General features: G+C 37.9%; 1 protein-coding gene and 1 non-coding gene across 3 annotated transcripts in view; one reads left to right on the top strand and one right to left on the bottom strand.

The window, feature by feature from the left end:
• The window catches only part of EPHA6 (EPH receptor A6), a 946,574-nt gene that overhangs the window by 528,585 nt on the left and 399,672 nt on the right, over positions 1 to 18,317 (top strand). The gene's annotated exons all lie outside the window — the stretch shown is intronic.
• On the bottom strand, positions 15,358 to 15,464 carry LOC145539970 (U6 spliceosomal RNA). Its single transcript, XR_014078107.1, has one exon. It is a non-coding gene; the product is annotated as a U6 spliceosomal RNA (small nuclear RNA).

Raw genomic sequence — 18,317 nt, 5'->3', positions numbered from 1 at the left:
TCTTTCCTTGAGAATTACTAAGTAGCTAACAAAGTACAAGTCTCTGAAAAGATACAAAGTTAATGGAAACCTCACTGATAGGAAGCAAACTTCACCAGTACTAGGGAGGGTGAAGAGGTGATCTGAGAAGGACAATTAATTATGATCCTAAAAGCAATCTCCTGTGTGTCTCTTGTAGGGGAGCGGGGCAGAGATTTTGCTGGCTGTAGCCTATCCTGGGATTATTTCATGATTAAAGAAAAAAATAAAGCAATACAAGTTAGTGTTCAGATAAGTTCTTTCCTCTCCCATAACACCTATGGCAATTTATGCATCAGTTCAGTTCAGTTACTCAGTAGTGTCCGACTCTGCAACCCCATGGACAGCAGCATGCCAGGCATCCCCTATTAATCATCAACTCCTGGAGTTTACTCAAACTCATGTCCATTGAGTTGGTGATGCCATCTAACCATTTCATCCTCTGTTGTCTCCTTCTCCTCCCGCCTTCAATCTTTCCCAGCATCAGGGTCTTTTCAAATGAGTCAGTTCTTTGCATCAGGTGGCCAAAGTATTGGAGTTTCAGCTTCCTCATCAGTGCTTCCAATGAATATTCAGGACTGATTTCCTTTAGGATGGAATAGTTGTATCTCCTTGCTGTCCAAGGGACTCTCAAGAGTCTTCTCCAACACCACAGTTCAAAAGCATCAATCCTTCAGTGCTCAGCTTTCTTTATGGTCCATCTCACACATCCATACATGACTACTGGAAAAACCATAGCTTTGACTAGACAGACATTTGTTGGCAAAGTAATGTCTCTGCTTTTTAATATGCTGTCTAGGTTGGGCATAGCTTTTCTTCCAAGGAGCAAGTCTCTTTTAATTTCATGGCTGCAGTCACCATCTGCAGTGATTTTGGAGCCCAAAAAATAAAGTCTCTCATTGTTTCCACATCTATTTGCCATGAAGTGATGGGACCAGATGTCATGATCTTAGTTTTCTGAATGTTGAGTTTTAAGTCAACTTTTTCACTCTCCTCTTTCACTTTCATCAAGAGGCTCTTTAGTTCTTCTTCACTTTCTGCCATAAGGGTGGTGTCATCTGCATATCTGAGGTTATGGATGTTTCTCCCGGCAGTCTTGATTCCAGCTTGTTGCTTCATGCAGTCAAGCATTTCTCAAGTATTTTATGAATATTCTCAGGTATTTCTATTTATCTTAGTACTTTTCAGATATTTCAATAACATCAAATACTATTGGTTTATATTTCTACCAGCAATGCATGAGTATATGTTAGTTTCTAGCCTCTTCAAAACCTAGTATCAGAAAACCAACAAGGACCTATGTAAAATACTTGTCTGCTGCTGTTGCTGCTAAGTTGCTTCAGTCGTGTCCGACTCTGTGCAACCCTATAGACGGCAGCTCACCAGCCTCCGCCATCCCTGGGATTCTCTAGGCAAGAACACTGGAGTGGGTTGCCATTTCCTTCTCCATCATAATACATTTTAAAAGAATCCAGTAAATGTTGACAAGTTCCAAACCTCATGTACTTCCTCACTCCTATTTCCAAATTAATCCCTCCCTCCAGCTTCCCACATTCATAAGTGCTATCACAATTCTCCCAGTTGCCCAGACTCAAAACCTCTCCTACCCTTTTGCATCTTTCACCTTTCACATCCTCATTCTTACCTACCAATAAGAAATCAGTTACCAAAGGAACTGTCCTGTTTCTGTACCTCTCCTTACCACTCTTTCCCAGGCCTCCATTGCCTCAAGCCTGGGTTATTGCAATAGTTCTAAAGATTCTCTCTGATGCTGTCTCTGCTCGTCTTGACAATCCACGCACATTTCTACTTTTCTTTTCCTCCAATATACACACAACCCACTCCAATATTCTTGCTGGAAAAAATTCCATAGACAGAGGAGCTTGGCAGGCTACAGTTCATGGGATGCAGAGAGTCAGACAGGACTAAGCACACAGCGTAATATACACTACTGAGTTTAGATACTTACTCTGTTCTTTAATGCTATTTACAACTTCTTGTTTTATGACTTTGGAGACTTTTCATGGTCTTGGTCAATTCTTCTTATTAGACCTAATGCTTTCTTTTTTTTTTTTTTTTTTAATTGGAGGATGATTGCGTTACAATGTTGTCTTGGTTTCTGCCATACATCAACGTGAATCAGTCAAAGGTATGCATATGTCCCCTCCTTTGTGAACCTCCCTCCCTCCCTACCCTACCCCTCTAGATTGTCACAGAGCGCCTCGGTGAGTTCCTTGCATCGTACAACAAATTCTCACTGACTCTCTATTTTACATATGGTAAAGTGTATTTTTCAAGCTCCTCTCAATTCATCACACCCTCTCCTTCCCCAGCTGTTCTCAATGTCTGTGCCTCTATTACTGCCCTACAAGTAGGTTTGTCAGTACTATTTTTCTAGATTCCATATATATGCATTAATATGTGATATTTTTATTTCTCTTTTTGACTTATTTCACTCTGTGTAACAGGCTCTAACAAATGTTTGTTGATATGCTAAGACCATGCAGGCACTAGGCACATAACAGTGACAAGGCTAATTTTTACTGTACCTTTTTAGTCTATTTTTGTTCCTCCACAATATAAAGACTATCTGTCTTTGCCCCAAAACCTTACGCTTTCTACATGCACTGGTCATCCTGTTACATAGCCTTTATTTTTCTCTTTGCACAAAAAAGGGAGGTATTTTTGAAAATGGTTGTCATAACCAAAAAGCTAGTCCCTCCCACTTCTATTGTTTCTGGTAAGACTGGTCTCTTTAGTATCACTGAGAAAATGCTAGGAGGAATTTAGTGAATTCCATGATTATTAGTGTATTAAACCTTGTAGTTAAATAGTAACTTCATCACATTTTTTTTCCCATAAAATCCTGGGTCAGGATAAGAACAAGGGAGGGACTAAGGTAGCAAAAGCTATTGAGTAAAATTTATTGAATGCACATTTTCTTCTGTTTTTTTATTCATTTAAGCCACAAAGCAAATTAATCAGTTTTTTATAACTATAATGATGAAGAATTAAGGGCATGACTTATGAAAAAAGGATGATCAGTGTATATCTGAGGGAATCAGTTCAGTTCAGTCGCTCAGTCGTGTCCGACTCTTTGTGACCCCATGAACCACAGCATGCCAGGCCTCCCTGTCCATCACCAACTCCCGGAGTCCACCCAAACCCATGTCCATTGAGTCGATGATGCCATCTAACCATCTCATCCTCTGCCATCCCCTTCTCCTCCTGCCCTCAATCTTTCCCAGCATCAGGGTCTTTACAAATGAGTCAGCTTTTCGCATGAGGTGGCCAAAGTATTGGAGTTTCAGCTTCAACATCAGTCCTTCCAATGAACACCCAGGACTGATCTCCTTTAGGATGGACAGGTTGGATCTCCTTGCAGTCCAAGGGACTCTCAAGAGGCTTCTCCAACATCACAGTTCAAAAGCATCAATTCTTTGGCACTCAGCTTTCTTTATAGTCCAACTCTGACATCCATATATGACTACTGGAAAAACCATAGCCTTGAGTAGTCAGACCTTTGTTGGCAAAGTAATATCTCTGCTTTTTAATATACTGTCTAGGTTGGTCATAACTTTCTTTCCAAGGAGTAAGCGTCTTTTAATTTCATTGCGGCAATCACCGTCTGCAGTGATTTTGGAGCCCAGAAAAATAAAGTCAGCCATTGTTTCCACTGTTTCCCCATCTATCTGCCATGAAGTGATTGGACTGGATACCATGATCTTAGTTTTCTGAATGTTGAGCTTTAAGCCAACTTTTTCACTCTCCTCTTTCACTTTCATCAAGAGGCTCTTTAGTTCCTCTTCATTTTCTGCCATAAGGGTGGTGTCATCTGCATATTTGAGGTTATTGATATTTCTCCCAGCAATCTTGATTCCAGCTTGTGCTTCCTCCAGCCCAGCGTTTCTCATGATGTACTCTGCATATAAGTTAAATACGCAGGGTGACAATATACAGCCTTGACGTACTCCTTTTCCTCTTTGGATCCAGTCTGTTGTTCCATGTCCAGTTCTAACTGTTGCTTCCTGACCTGCATGCAGGTTTCTCAAGAGGCAGGTTAGGTGGTCTGGTTGCCCACTGATTGTCATTGGGGGGATTCAGCCTTTAGACAGGAGTCTGCCTTCCCGACCCACCCCCAGTTGGTGACCTCTGAAATAAAGGAAGCTTTCCTTTCCACCTCCCTGGCCTTTGTATTGGCTTTTGAGCAGCCATCAGCCAGACAGCCACTTTCAGTAACAGCTTTTTGGCACCCAACAGGAGGCTGTGCTCTTGTGATCTGGCTCCCCAGGTTTTCCAGAGCCAACGGCTGGAACAACACGCCAGGATGGTTGCAATGAGCCAGCTAGCTGGCCCCAAGAGGGGGCCAGAAACCATTTGTTTTGGGGATCCTCCCGGTTTCTCCCCTGCTCAGCACTGGCTGCCAACTTAGGCTTTTCTTTGGTGAAAAAGATACATGCATCTGGATGAGCTGAGGAGCTCCAAGACCCAGTAAGTCCACCAGTGTGAGCCTGGGCAAACCTCTTTTGAGCACAAAGCACTATTTGGGCCTTTTGCCAACTGGTTCTGTTGACTGTCTGCCATTGAGCACTGTTTGTGAATGAAAAGTGCTATTTGGGCATTTTTGCCAGTTGGTTCTGTTGTGCACCTGGATGTTGAGGACCCTTTGTGCTCCGGAAATGTTTGTTCCAGACTCCATTACTGGTTATTTCCTCAGCAGGTTTGCAACAGTTCTGTCTTCCGGTGTGTGAATGCATATTCCATTTATGCGGTTGGTATCTTTGCTGTCTTTTGTAAAATGGGAAATTCAGGTTCAATTCATTAGAAAAAAAAAATCTATAAAATTACAATTAAAGCGAAAGAAAGATGAGTTTTTAAACAATGTATGGTAATTCTATTCTTAACTCCAGAGGGTTAAGATGAAACTCTTAAAACTCCAAAACTGGTTCTTTATGCATATGCAATTAAAGAAAACTAGTGTGATAAAATATTGTTTTCAGAATTCTAACTCTAAGAGAACAAAAATACGCCTAGGAGAAAGCTTGAAATTAGCTCGTATCATGTCCTTAAAATACAAATACAGCACACTTTACCTGAAACTTCAGCTTTGGGTTAATTAGTAAAACTTCAGAAGATGTTTGGGTTCATTAAACATGCATCTTCTATCACATTAAAGAGAAATTACACTATGAAAAAAAGTATGTTTTTAGAGGTTATAGAACACATTCTTAAGTTTGCCAATCAGAAAATGTTGGTGTAGCAGTTCAATTACTTCTTTCTTGGTTTTGTTAGGGTCATTTAAAAGGTAAAATTTGTAATATGTGATTAAAGCTACTAAAATGATAAGGAAACCATTTTAGTGTGTAGAGCAGGTAGGATATGCATTACTGGTGAAAAAAGGTATAAATACAGAAATATTTTGTTGAGGAAAAAAAGCAAAATTGTTTTGTCCTAGATCTGTGTGCCTATGTATGGGGAAAAATAAGGGATAAATTAATATGGATCCAGGTTGTGATAAAAGGTTTATGAAAAATGACTTTCAAAAAAAAAAAAAAAGTGTGTTGTCAGGATTAAGATTAGACTTAATTAAGTAAATGAACTTTGTTGTTAATAGCAAGCTGATACAAGATTGGAATTTGGTTTTCTTTCTTCCTGTTAGGAAAACAAAATTTTCCTGGAATATTGAGCTGTTTTTGATAACAGATTGTAAGTTTCTTTCTCTAACTAACTTTCAGTATTCCAGAGGGCCTCTAGGCATTTTAGAAAAAAATATTTAAGTAACTAGAATTATTTGGTATGTTAAATTATATGACAAAATTGATAACTTTTGGATCATACTGATTAACTGGGTAAGAAATTTTAAAATCCTAACAGAGCTATTGTTTTACTTCAAACAATATTTTTGACCCCAGTGTTCTGATGGAAGAGAAATCGTCTAATGAAATTATCACAGAATATGATGCGTATCGCTGCTGGCTCTAAGTTTACTGCTGAAAGCACAAGTACAATGCTTATGTGGCAATTGGGTATAAGTGATAAAATATATAGCCTTTAAAATATTTCCCTGTCAGCATACCTCCGTACTTGTTTGTTTTGTCTGATCAGTTTTCTCCCAATGTTCATAACTAGACCAATATATATATACAAAAAGTAGGACTAGCACTGAGGGATGTGAATGGATGCAGAGCAGGCAAATGAACCATTCTGGCAATGCTGGGAAAATATATTGATTATCAGTGCTGTCTGTGAAAACATTTATGATTAAAAGGGGAAAGCGATGGAAGAAATATTCACATATTGGGGTATAGGGAAGTCATTCTGGCTTAAACATGATTTAATTTGAACTTTGAAAGTGGAAGTATTAGTCACTCAGTCATGTCCGACTCTTTGTAATGCCTACCAGGTTCTTCTGTCCATGGAATTTTCCAGGCAAGAATACTGGAGTGGGTTGCCATTCCCTTCTCCAGGGGATCTTCCTGACCCAAGCGTTGAACCCAGGTCTCCTGAGCTGCAGACAGATTCTTTACCACTGAGCGACCAGGGAAGCCAAATTTGAACTTTAGACTAACCAAAATAGCTTGTTTGTGGCCTGTTAAACATACATTGTACACTGCTTTAACCATTAAGGAAAAAAATTACGTTTAGAGAATATATATTTTGATTATTATCCTCATTGTAATATGTCCACTAATTTTCAAATGTTTGTCCAGGTACTATAGCAAAATAATCAAAGAGAGAGGTAATATAAAATATATTGTCCTACTATAAAATCTTGATGCAAAGCTTGGAACTTGAATTTATTTCCAACTCCGTGTCCGTTCCAAAACCTATGCAGGACTATACCCCTCTTCAGCAAGAAGTCACCAGAGAGGTCATCACCCCATTCCTTCAAAGAGTTGAGAAAAATTGGAACAGAAATATAACTATAACCGAGTTCCTCTGCCAAGTTTATGATTAAATTTTCTTTCCAAAACTTGATCCCCTTCCTTGTTCTGTACCTGTCTTTCTTCAAGATTGAGGAGTATTAAAGGAAAGTGAAAACTGAAATGGAACAGGGCCCTGTAGTCCTCCCTTCTCCTATGTCTTCAGTGTGCCTTTTGGCTATAGGAAAACTTTAGTCAAACAGTAAATTTAATTAAAGGAGTGAGAAAATGCAGAAACAAAGGAAAATGCTCAAATGAGACCAAATAATAATATTTAATAGTTTAGTCATTAAACAAAAGTCAGGGACCTTAAGTTCCTCCTCAAGGGCTATAGATAATATTCTGAACTGTATCCATTGAGCTGCCTTATAGATACTTCGGGGTTTCCCTGATGGCTCCATAGGTAAAGAATCCATAGGACATGACTGAGTGAGTAAACTTTACAGCAGAATTTAAATTAAAGAAACTTTAGTAGGGTGTGATCTGTGGTTTGTGTTTTGTTGTTTTGTTGATCTTTAAACCATTTGGGGCCCAAAAGACTACTTAGCATATGGCCTAAACTTCAGAAACATTTATAAATATATTCTGTTCTCATTAAGATAAAGAGAGATAACTCACTCATTGTTTTATTGTGTGTGTGTGTTTGGTTTTTTTTTTCCGTAGACTCTTGGCTGTATATTAGGATAAAAATAATATGTATTTACAAATAAAATAAATCAGAATTTGATTTTACATAATGTAAATGTCTAAAATGCTAACTATTTAGAAATATTTATTTTAGATGAATTAGTATATGGATGATGAGCATGTTTTAAATGGAAGTCTGATAAGCATATCAGCAAAAGATTTAAATTACAGTAACCGATTGTGACATCCTTAGTAAATGCCAAGAAACATAGCTTTTACAGCAAGTTCATGGAAATGCTCTGATTAAATATTCATGAATTCTTTACTAAAAGAAAAGTCTCTTATGGTCTTGTTTGACAGAGAATGACCTTTGCTTCAATGAGTTACCATCTTTGCTGTAACTTAGTGTTCGGATACCTTGCTTAGATGAATAAAACATGGCATTTTGTTCTTTGTATTTAGTATATGTGATAATTAATAGAAAGGAAGACTTTGAAGCTTTAAAATGAAGTAAATGGGTTAAAAAAAGGCATTAAGAAATCTTTGAAGATCAATTTCTCAGCAGGAATTTTGTCAAAGCAATTAGGATCCACCCTGACTTGGGCAAACACAGTAGTGTTCAATTGATGTGTTCTTTCACATAACTAAAGCATTTTTAACTTTAGTGATCTGTGCTAGTCATACAATCAGTCACCTGATGGTTCATGTACATGGGAGTCAATGGCTCAGTTATGTGAAAAAAAACTTTATGATGATAATAAAGTCAGATATACTACAGTTTTTAATATGAAAACAAAACAAATAAGCATAAATAGGATAACTTTCAACCAGATATACTACAGATTCAATATAGATTCAATTTTGGTATTTGTGCTTCTCTTTTTAGTTTTTATAGTCCTTTAGAAGGAAGGTGCTATTATTTTCTACTGAGATATACTCAGAAAACAGTAGCAGTTAAGGTGAACAGGAAGTCATGTCCAGAAGATCTGATTATTTGCTAAAACAACTGTCCATTCCACCACACCCTCTGAGCAAATAGGGTATCATCTGGTCCAAAAGAAAGTACTACATTAATTTTTGTGGCTGTAGGACACCAACAATGTATTTAATTAGTGGTTTACTTAATGGCCTGACCCAGAGGCAGGAGTTTATTCTATGGTATTGAAAGATTCTTTAGGACTTCAATGGGTAGATATGTAGGGCATAAGGTATGGACTCATTAATATTTTTATAATGATCTCTTTATGGAAAGACATGTGACACTTGATTTTAATGGAGACATTGACATCACATGTCCCCAGAGAAGCAGTATTTGTGCCTTTGTTGTGAGAATTATATCTGTTTCCTGCCAAAGCTCTCTGACATATACTAGACACATCCAGAAACATTACAAGAAGGGCATTACTCTTATTTGGTTAACATAAACTTGCAGAATTAAAACGAAAGGCCAAGTTCATATTATTGAACTTGTTCATTGAAAATACATGCCCTGAAAATTAGATTCTAGCATTTTGGCTAGAATGAAGTACAGTGTGTGACATGAGATTCTTAAATGTTCCCTGGCATGCAATTAACAGGACCTAGAAAATTCCAGTAAAGTATATATGTTTGAATAAATGTTTCAATTTCCTGAACTTAATTCTATATCAGCAGTCCCCAAGTATTTCTACAGAGGATTACTCCTGTGACATACTTTTAAAAAAGTGTTTCCTTGGTCAGTTTAGTTGAGGAAATGTGTGTCAGGCAAGTGTATGCTCCTTGGTTCTGTCTCGTCACAACAAAGATTTGGAATGACGGACCTTAGAGCCCTCAGTGGGTCACGGCTCTCGGGTCTTGGACAGACCGTTATAGCTCTCAGCTCTCGAACAGACCGAGTTATAGCTCTTAGACAAATCAGTGTTACAGCTCAGTGTTACAGCTCTTTTATTTAGATAATAGCAGGGAAATACATCCTTGAAGCATGAGGGCATGCTGACCATCGATGCAAAGACAGGAAGGGAAGAATGCCACAGCGTGTGGGAGAGAGAGAGAGAACACTTTGGCTCCTCTTTTTATATGTTTTTTCTTCCCCTGGGCCTGCCCTATGCATATTGGGCTTAGCCAGGAGTGCTGTTCTACCTGAAGTTCTCACTCAGGTCCTCGGACCTTCCTTTGATCTTCCTTTGTTCCATTTTCGCGGGCTTTTCCCTTCCTTGTCTTCTAGCTACCACCATTTTGGACTCCTGTTTCCTATGCTATATGATATTCTTTGCTACTTACAAAGCAGAATAATAACATATTCAAAGCTTAGATAATACCTTCAATAAGAAAACTTACTTGGCTTTTTTTCCCATTTAGTGTTCCCAAAATAGTACTTAACTACACAAATCTTTTCCTGTGCAATATTTATTGAAATCCTAAACATGTAATTGTCTGGAAAATTATTCCTAATGTAGCATTTACCAAAGATATTCAAATTTAATAAATATCCTTTGGGAACTACTTGCCACAAGTCTTTCATATATGAAGAAACATTTTGTTTTCTGCATGACTTTTTAGCATGTGGCATATGAAAGGTTTTCCTGGATTTGTGATGTTGACTATTGCAAAATCTTATTTATTAATGAAATGGCTCTTTTATGATAATAACAGTGTTTGTTCAATGTTTTCTTGTTCACGATAGTAGCAATAGCCAGTAATCTTGAGTGTTTGCAGTGTGTCTGGAGTTATTATAAATGCTTTAAATGAACCTAAATACTTAATCCTCACAATAACCCTCAATGGTGGATATTATTATTTGTTCTTTTTTAGGAGAAAAAACAGAAAACAGAGAAGTTAAATAAATTGCTCACATTCACATGACCAGTAACAGAACTGGGATTCAAAACCAAGGAGCCTGACTCCAAAGTCCATGTGCATAATCCCAGCACTACATTGCCTCTTATCAGGAGAGCCCCTGCTGGGACTCTCCTGATCCTCCCTCCATCCTCACTCATTTGTGGCTTCAGGTTCCTAGTGGCTTCTAGAGTATCTCAGTCAAAAGGAAACCCAGTCTTGTTCCAGAAACTTAAGACATTTGACAGTCTTTTTGAGGTTTTTATGCCAGAAATATGTCAGTAGTCAATACAAACTCTTGATCCAGGGTCAACATAATAAAGTTTCCAAAGGTTAAACTAATATTTTTGCCAAAGTAGTTTTCTGGACATTCTGATATTTTATGAACATAGTGCCAGTAAAAGTTTTCCATTTTACATAATATGAAGTAAGAGAAATATAATGCCATCACCTCTTTTTTGATATTTACAGTAACTTTGTTTAATCTAGCATTTCCCAAAGATATAATTAGAATTTGAAGATAGTATGTCTCCTTCATGGGAACACCTATCAGCATCTTAAAGACCAGAGTTACAACCTCCTTAGTTTGGTAAATAGTGGCTTATGACAAGTGATGTGCTGGTATTTAAAAACTGGGTCACCAGGGCAAAAATGAAAGGAAGTTTGATTTGAAGAAATGAAAAGATAGGTACAATAGGTTCTGAAAAGCTGACAAAGTCTGACTTTAGTACACTATTTGTTTCTTAATCTTGTCAAAATCAAACATTACCTCTTACATTATCATAAAAATTAGCATCTCTTTACTTGGAGGCCATTATTTAAAAGGTCAAGAGGGATTTTTAAGGGTTATATTCAACTGTCTTATCTGATTACTTTATGTGGATAGTTTACATAAGTGCTTGAAAAGTCACATTTGGACTAAGTCACTATCAATATGTTTGTAATACTGTAGACTTTCTTCCAGAATTCCAACATTAGATGCATATCAAGATTGCCTTTATCCTAATAATCCTATCTCTAGATACTTAAATGTACTCCCATCACAAAAAGGCATATGCAAGAGTCTATAAAAAGGACAGTAAGTACACACCTAAGTGGGAACAAAATCCCCAAAGGGAATAGCCATTAGGGAAGAAAAGAGGAAAGCCATTTAGACCAGGTTTATTTCAAAGATTCACTATCTACAGATTTTTACTCCCTAGATTTCTGTGCCCTAATGGAATTGCTCTAATTCCTTAAAATACCACCTTATCGCAAAATGGCACATTGATATGTATAAGAAGTTCAAAAATACTCTCATGAAAACATCTAAGACAACAATACCACCCACAGTTATACTACTATTAATAGCATTGAACCCATGCTCATTGCATTGAAGCTGTCAGGGAAGAAAAAGAAAATTGTCTACCTTCTTTTTATATTGTTCTGGGACTTGTGAATTAAACTGACAAAAGAGAGATTATCAACAGAAAAGATGGATTTTTATTCATGTATATACATAGTTCATAGAAAAACATGACTCAAGGAGACATTTAGAACTGGGGACTTATATCTTGACAGGGGAAGGGGAGCAGAATAAAGAGCACTTATGGGAAAACAAATGACATTTAGAAAAGATAAATTGACCCTTACAAAAATAGATGGCAGTTATATAGTTTTGTGACAATGTCTGTTTAGATGATTTCTTAGGGTGCTAACTTCTCCTTTCTGGTGATAGACATCAGGCTTCCCTGGTTGCAGAACAGCAGAGGGAGAGGATTTATGACAGTTGAATTCTTCCAGGAGGCTTTGATTTTAAACAGATAGGTAGAGTTTAGAAGTTTAAAAAAAGAAATGTCATTGTCTATATTCTCGAATGGACAAGACATGTATAAAGTGTAGAGGGCAGTGCTAGGGCTAAGTCGCTTCAGTCATGTCTGACTCTTTGTGACCCTATGGACCATAGACTGCCAGGCTCCTCTGCCTGAGGGATTCTCCAGGCAAGAATACTGGAGTGAGTTGCCATTTCCTCCTTCATGGGATCTTCCCAACCCAGGAACTGAACCTGCATCTCTGGCATCTCCTGATTGGCAGGTGGGTTCTTTACCCGTAGCGCTACTTAGCAGAAGAGTCCAAAACATGGGAAGATATAATTGAGATTAGGAAATTGATCTGAGCAAATTATACTCAGGTTTTTCTGAAGCACATGCAAGCACATGCAAGCTGCATGCAAGCAAACATTTCTGTGGATATCTGGGAAACAAATCGCCAGCAAGCAAAGGTCATTTCTCAGTGGATTTATGACTCATTTCTCAGTGGATTTATGATATGAGCTAATTTTTAGCCTGCTAGACCACTTCTCTTTGAAAACAGATTTGGTTTGCTTAAGAACCAGGCAAAATTAGGCAACTAACAGCTACAAAGATGTGCCAAACATGGCCACAATAAAAGACAGAAATGGTATGGACCTAACAGAAGCAGAACATATTAAGAAGAGGTGGCAAGAATACACAGAAGAACTGTACAAAAAAGATCTGCATGGCCCAGATAATCATGATGGTGTGATCACTCACCTAGAGCCAGACATCCTGGAATGAGAAGTTGGAATGAGAAGTCAAGTGGGCCTTAGGAAGCATCACTACGAACAAAGCTAGTGGAGGTGAAGGAATTCCAGTTGAGCTATTTCAAATCCTAAAAGGTGATGCTGTGAAAGTGCTACACTCAATATGCCTGCAAATTTGGAAAACTCAGCAGTGGCCAAAGGTCTGGAAAAGGTCAATTTTCATTCCAATCCCAAAGAAAGGCAATGCCAAAGAATGCTCAAACTACTGCATAATTGCACTCATCTCACACGCTAACAAAGTAATGCTCAAAATTCTCCAAGCCAGACTTCAACAGTACGTGAACTGTGAACTTCCAGATGTTCAAGCTGGTTTTAGAAAAGGCAGAGGAACCAGATGTCAAATTGCCAACATCCATTGGATCATCAAAAAATCAAGAGAGTTCTAGAATAACATCTACTTCTGCTTTATTGACTATGCCTTTGACTGTGTTGATTACAACAAACTGTGGACAATTCTTCAAGAGATGGGAAAATCAGAAGACCTGACCTGCCTCTTGAGAAATCTGTGTGCAGGTCAGGAAGCAACAATTAGAACTGGACATGAAACAACAGACTGGTTCCAAATTGGGAAAGGGGTATGACAAGGCTATCTTTTGTTACCCTGCTTATTTAACTTACATGCCGAGGACATCATCTGAAATGCCGGGCTGGATGAAGCACAAGCTGGAATCAAGATTGCTGGGAGAAATATCAATAACTTCAGATATGCAGATAACACCACACTTATAGTAGAAAGCAAAGAAGAACTAAAGAGCCTCTTGATGAAAGTGAAAGAGGAGAGTGAAAAAGTGGCTTAAAACTCAATATGCAGAAAACTAAGGTCATGGCATATGGTCCCATCACTTCATATCAAACAGATGGGGAAACAATGGAAACAGTGACAGATTTTATTTTGCTGCTACTGCTGCTGCTAAGTCGCTTCAGTCGTGCCCGACTCTGTGCGACCCCATAAACGGCAGCCCACCAGGCTCCCCCGTCCCTGGGATTCTCCAGGCAAGAACACTGGAGTGGGTTGCCATTTCCTTCTCCAGTGCATGAAAGTGAAAAGTGAAAGTGAAGTCACTCAGTCGTGTCCGACTCTTCGCAACCCCATGGACTGCAGCCTACCAGGCTCCTCCATCCATGGGAGTTTCCAGGCAAGAGTACTGGAGTGGATTGCCATTGCCTTTGGGGGGGGGGGCTCTAAAATCACTACAGATGGTGACTGCAGCCATGAAATTAAAAGACACTTGCTCCTTGGAAGAAAAGCTATGAAAACTTAGACAGCATATTAAAAAGCAGAGACATTATTTTGCCAACAAAGGTCCGTCTAGTCAAAGCTGTGGTTTTTTCAATAGTCATGTATGGATGTGAGAGTTGGACTATAAAGAAAGTATAGCGTCAAAGAATTGATGCTTTTGAACTGTGGTGTTGGAGAATACTCTTGAGTCCCTTGGACTGCGAGGAGATCTAACCAGTCCATCCTAAAGGAAATCAGTCCTGAATATTCACTGGAAGGACTGATGCTGAAGCTGAAACTCCAATACTTTGGCCACCTGATCCGAAGAACTGACTCATTTGAAAAGACCCTGATGCTGGGAAAGATTGAGGTCAGGAGGAGAAGGGGACGACAGAGGATGAGATGGTTGGATGGCATCACCGACTCAATGAACATGAATTTGAATAAACTCCAGGAGTTGGTGATGGACAGGGAGGCCTGGCGTGCTGCAGTCCATGGGATCGCAAAGAGTCGGACCTGTCTGAGCGACTGGACTGAACTGAACTGAACAGCTACAAATACAAATCAAAGACAAATGTATCAAATCAATAGATATGTAGTTTAAAAATAAACAAACAAACAAAATTCCCATTATTGAATTTTGTCTTTTTTTAATTTATTTTTTAATTGGAGTATAACTGCTTTACAATGTTGTGTTAATTTCTGCTGTATAACAATGTGAATCAGCTGTAATTATACATATATTCCCTCCTTCTAGGGCCTGCCACACACTCCTTCCCCCAGTCAGCCCCTCTAGGTCATCACAGAGCTCTGAGCTGAGCTCCCTGTGCTAGACAGCAGGCTCCCACTAGCTGTTTGCTCTACACATGGTAGTATATGTTTGTAAGTGCTACACTCTCAATTCGTCCCACCCGTTCTTTCCTTCTTGTGCCCACAAGTCTGTTCTTTACAACTGTGTCTTTATTTCTGCCATGCAAATAGGTTCAACAGTAGGATTTTTCTCAATTCCACATATACACATTAATATGCAATATTTGTTTTTTATCCTTCGGACTTAACTTTTCTGTATGAGTGTCTTAAGTTCAATTATATCACTACAAATGACCTATTTTTTTCCCTCTCTAGGAATATTCCAAAAATATGAATAATATTCCAAAAATATGGGACGCTTCATGAATTTGCATGTTATCCTTGCACAGGGACCATGCTAATCTTCTCTGTATCCTTCCAGTTTTAGTATGTGTGCTGCTGGAGCAAGCACAAAATTGATCTCTTACATCAAAGTCAGAAAACCATGAAAACAGTTATAGTAAATGACATAACTCTAAAACTATTAAGAACAGAAGTACATATATTCAAGGTAACACTCAAAATACTTAAATATTTTACAGCCTAGGCATTATCCAGATTGAAGAGTGCTGACTCTAAACCATTGCGATGGCCATGATATTGTGTACCAACTAAAATATCATCATTACAATGTCAGATCTATTTCCTTGTTTCCTGTCACTGTGCTTAGAATAACCTAATACAACTTGAATATTCAGAAATTATGTGTTGCTAAATTCCAATTTTAGTTTTTAAAGTTAATATTATATTTTATTCATTTTTCATGTATATTGTATGATTAATTATGTTAGTATTAAGAAAACAAATACTACTTTGTTGTATAAACTCACCTTGCAAATGTGTAGACTAAAAATTTGTTTTATCTACATACTGTTTCCCCTAGACATAGAATTTAGGGAAAAAAAACACAATTATTTAACACATCATGTTGCATTTTAAAGAAATATAAAAATGTGGCTAAGACTTACATTATTGATAGTGAATTATACTACTTAGATCATTTTTAGTTTTAACAATCTTTGCAATCCTATTAACTTCTGTAATAAATATGGAGCAATGCCATTTGGCTTGTTAACAAAGTAGTCACAAATATCAGTGGGAAAAAGTGTAACATATGCACTAAATACTTTTGAAGCTACTGTGAGAACATGAAGTAGAAATTATGAGCTAGCAACCGATAGGAGAAAACACAAGCTTTTTTCTATATGCAGTCATGATTTGTAAACAACAATTACTAACTAGAGAAAATGAGAGCAAAACACAGAACTCAACCAGATGTTATTTTATGTAGGTGATTTACTCTGCTATTTGATCAATGATGATAAAAAAATCACCCATATCCTCAGGAAGCCGTGAATGTTTCAAGGCAGCTGTGATAGCACCTGGATACTTGTCCTATGCAAAGACTATCTCCATCAAGGAAGAATCAAGATTTATTCCTCTCAGCTTGAACCAGTAACAAGGCCAATAAATCTGTTGTTGCATTGCATTATTTCTTTAATGAGAGAACAAAGGCAGTTTTACAGTCCTGTTTATGGTGAATTGGCAGGAATACACTTGCATCTTCTTGAATCTGTGTGACAGGATCATCCAACATTCTCCCAAGTGGGCAGCAGTGTGAGTACTTTCTTCTGCCTTTCTATACTCTCTATAAATGCATGCACCACACACAAACTCACATACACACACACACATACATGCTCACACTCATGCACACTCATGTGTACACACACACACATTCACGTACTCTCACACACTCATACACACATGTGCGCACACACATACTCATACAGATTTACATGTACACATGCACATACACACTGTTGGTAAGGAAGAAATTTTCTTCTCCCTTCTAGGTTCTTCTGGCTGATCTAAAAATCAAACTGACCTGAGACAGATTGAAGAAAAACAAAAGTTTAATAAAATGTATTAATGAGAGAGGGGCTACTCTGGTGGTTCAGCGATAGAGAATCTGCCTGCAGTGCCAGGGGTTTTCCCTGGCAAGAATATTGGAGTGAGTTGCCATTTCCTCCTCCAGGGATCGAAACTGCATCTCTTGCATTGCAGGTGGCTTCTTTAATGGTGAGCCACTGGGGAAGCCTATTGAGGTCTATGTGTGTGTTTTAAGTAGCTTCAGTTGTGTCCAACTCTTTGCAACCGTATGGACTGTAGGCTCCTCTGTCCATGGGATCCTCCAGGCAAGAATACTGGAGTTGGTTGCCATGCCCTCAACCAAGGGATCTTTCTGACCCAGGGATTGCATTTCTTGTATCTCCTGCTTTGGCAGATGGGTTCTTTGCCATTAGCGCCACCTGGGAAGCCCTCTTCAGGTCTACTACCTATTCTTTAATCAGATTGTTTGTTTTTTTGATATTGAAATATAGGAGCTGTTTATGTATTTTGGATATTAAGTCCTTATCAGTGATATTATTTGCAAATATTTTCTTTTCTCCTATTTAGTGGATTGTCTTTTCCTTTTGTCAATGATTTCTTTTGCTTGTGAAAGCTGTTAAGTTAAATTAGATCCCATTTGTTTATTTTTCCTTTGATTTCTTTTGCCTTAGAAGACAGATCAAAACAATATTGCTGCAATTTATGTCAAAAAGTGTTCTTCTTACATTCTTTTCTGGGATTGTTATTGTTTCGGGTCTTACATTTAGGTCTTTAATCCATTATAAGTTTATTTCTGTATATTGTGTGAGAAAATTTTCTAATCTCATTCTTTTACTTGTAGCTGTCCAACTTTCCCAGCACCACTTACTGAAGAGACTATCTTTACTTCATTGTATATTCTTGCCTCCTTTGTCATAGATTAATTGACCACAGGCACATGGATTTATTTCTGAGCTCTCTAGTGAGATAATCAGACAAAGTAAAATAAATATTCTTTGTTATCACTTACATGTGGAATCTAAAAAAAAAAAAAGATAATACAAATGAATGAATGTGTATAACTGTAGATCAAATAAAAAAAGAAAGCATAGCCTACAAATTGAGCATTATGTTTTATTTGGCAGACACTCTTAGGACTTTGAGCCCAGGGAAAAGCACCTCAAATAACGCTGAGACTGCTCAGCAGAGGATTGGGGAAAGCTGGGATATATGGGAGTTTTTGCAACTAAATCAGGTAGTCAGACCATTAAAAGACTACTGTTAGTGAAAGAAAACCAGGTTTCTAAAGGAATTTAGCACTTTTCTATATATGGAAAGATGCAAGAGTTTGGACTCCCTGAAACCATTCCTTTGATATGCACCTCAGCTATCT

Source organism: Giraffa tippelskirchi, chromosome 2, assembly GCF_054371585.1.
Source record: "Giraffa tippelskirchi isolate mGirTip1 chromosome 2, T2T-mGirTip1v1.2.pri, whole genome shotgun sequence".
In the NCBI taxonomy this organism is placed as follows: Eukaryota; Metazoa; Chordata; class Mammalia; order Artiodactyla; family Giraffidae; genus Giraffa; species Giraffa tippelskirchi.
Note: the sequence above shows the minus strand (reverse complement) of the source record. Positions and strands in the feature narration are given on the sequence as shown.